Source organism: Staurois parvus, unplaced genomic scaffold, assembly GCF_062004578.1.
Source record: "Staurois parvus isolate SC_StPar_1 unplaced genomic scaffold, SC_StPar_1.0 ptg001197l, whole genome shotgun sequence".
In the NCBI taxonomy this organism is placed as follows: Eukaryota; Metazoa; Chordata; class Amphibia; order Anura; family Ranidae; genus Staurois; species Staurois parvus.
This window is the reverse complement of record NW_028318993.1, coordinates 700,671-703,327: the sequence shown is the minus strand read 5'-3', so window position 1 is coordinate 703,327 and position 2,657 is coordinate 700,671.

Sequence of the window (2,657 nt, the reverse complement as noted above, 5' to 3'; positions counted from 1 at the left end):
CCCTGAGGAACCCCGTGCTGTGGGCTGCTGGAGACACCACCAGGCGGTGCATGACACCAACATACATTTGACTTTTTAATGTGTCCTATTTAATGAATTTTGTGAACTTTATCTAACATAGTGTGTTTGTATAATTATCTATTGTACCTTTAATCGCTTCCTACCAGGGCAATTTTTTTAATTTTTTGCACACATGGTAAAACCTGCATTTTTTTTGCTAGAAATTTACTTAGAAGCCCCAAATATTATATATTTTATGTAGAATATAATGGTGGCTGTTGCAATTTTTTTTATGTCACACACATACTTTTGAAGCCATTTATCAAATGTAAATGTTCAGGAAAAAATACACTTATGAATTTTAAAGTACACAAACACAATATAATTCCCACTTTTTTGGTAAAATATAAAAAACAATGTTGCATCAAGTAAATAGATACATGCAAACATACAAATATGTCAAGATTTACAACTCTTCCCCAGACTACATCATCAATCTTATCTCCCAAACCGTCCTCTCCACTTCTCCCAGAGCCTCCTGTTCTCTAGCTCCCATTGTCTGCTCCTCCCATGCTCATCTCCAGGACTTCTCCAGAGCCTCTCCCATACTCTGGAACTCCCTATCCCAATCTGTTCGGCTATCTCCTGCTCTGTCCACTTTTAGGCAATCACTCAAAACTCAAGTCCATCCTGCTTTCAGCTAACAACTGAATTTTTTATTTCTCCCATCAGTTCATCCCTCACAGTTTTAACCTTTTTTTTCCAGTTGCCTCTCCCTATTAGATTGTAAGCTCCCTCGAGCAGGGCCCTCCTAACCCTCTTGTATTGAATTGTTTTGTTGCTGTATTTTCTTCCTTTATATTGTAAAGTTCTGTGCAAACTGTTGGTGCTTTATAAATCCTGTATTATAATAATAATAATTAAAATAATAATATTATTATTATTAATAATAATAAAAAATAATAATTTTGCTCTCATGCCAACATTTGCGGCAATACCTCACATGTGTGGTGTGTGGTGCCATTTACATACTGTATCTGTGTGTGTATGTGTAGGGGGACTGGGGTACTTTTATTTATATATTTTTATTATTTTTATTTTATTTTTTTACTTTTGAAATTCTTTTTCATTTAACTTTATTTCTATCACAAAGCGGAGATCACAAAGCCCCCTTGTGATAGCTTTAGGCAGATAGCAGGTACTCTTTATGTATACTGCCATAAGGAGTACCTTCACTGTCCTCCAAAGCAACTAACCAAGTACAGATCATGCTTGGTTAGGTGCTTCCTTGGCTATAACAGCCAGTGAATGACAGGTCTTAAGCTGAAAGTAATTAAATATTTGTCACTTCCAGGATCATTTCTCACAAAGAAGATAGGGGAATGGATTTTCCTCTGTGGGCAGCCATCCTGAGGAAGTCACGTGATTCATGACACAACGCATAGGTTGGAAGCGTGGTGATGTCAGTACCGGCTTGGACGGCAGTGGCCATCTTGCTACACCCATGCAAGTACACCCAAACTGATACATGCAGTTTTGAGCTTTTTTATCTTGTATTTGATGGTGTAAAGGTTTCCAGCAAGATGAATCGTGATCGGAAATGCGCATGCGCATAGGAATTCCCGGAGAAGAATTACCGGTTGTGCGCAGGCGCGCAGAAATGCGCACACGCATGCGCACGTGCACACGCACGGCAAAGATTGGCGCCAGGCGCCTATTTAAAGAGTGCCTCTGCCCATGTTGAGTGTTGACTGGTCTTCAGCTCCCCTGTGTCCTGCTTGTTCCTTTGTGATTCCTTTGTTGCTGACCCGGCTTGTTCCTCACTTGACTCTGATTGCTCTCCTGATTGATACTGGTTCCTGACTTCGGCTCTGCTCCTGACCTTGGCTTTCCTTCTGATTCTGTACCATGCTGCCTGACTGTTGATGACCCTGTCTATTCCCATGACACTGCTCCTGTCTCTTATCCTCACTACCTGCCTTGCTCTGGTGCACGCCTGGCAATCTACAAGACCCACTCTGCTTGTTACTACTGTGCCTGAATCAGAAGATCATCAGTCTTCCAGAGTCATCATCTGCAAGAGCTGCAAACAACAACTACTGGCGCTCTTATTCCCCTTGGTCCTAGACTCTCTCTGTTCCAACTGCAGTGGGGTCAGAGCTAGTGACACAAGTAAGGCCGATCTTGTCATTTCAGTCTTTTATCAGGTACGTGACAGTACCAGTAAGCCAATGATGGAGTCTGAAAGGGAGGCCTCCACATTGGGGGACATTTGTCAATCAGTATCTGCCTTGTTTTACTTGGTGCAAGATTTGCAGAGAAACTTTGAGCATCTGGAGAGTCAACTACTAATTGAGTCTAATGACCCCACAGCCACAGATCTCGCTGCAGCCTCAGATGTAACCACTCAAACAGAGTTCAGTATGATCTTTTGAACTCTTTCCCTGCTGGAACCCCGGGTGTCTACGCCTTAGTTTTTCACCGGAGACCGCAGGAAGTTCAGAACTTTCCGTAACTCCTGCGAGCTATATTTTTCCCTGCTTCCAAGGACCTTTACATCACCAAGCACCAAAGTAGGGTTCATCATCACACTTCTTAGGAATGAACCCCAATCCTGGGCACACCACCTTCGTGAGCAACATGATCCGGCTCTAACT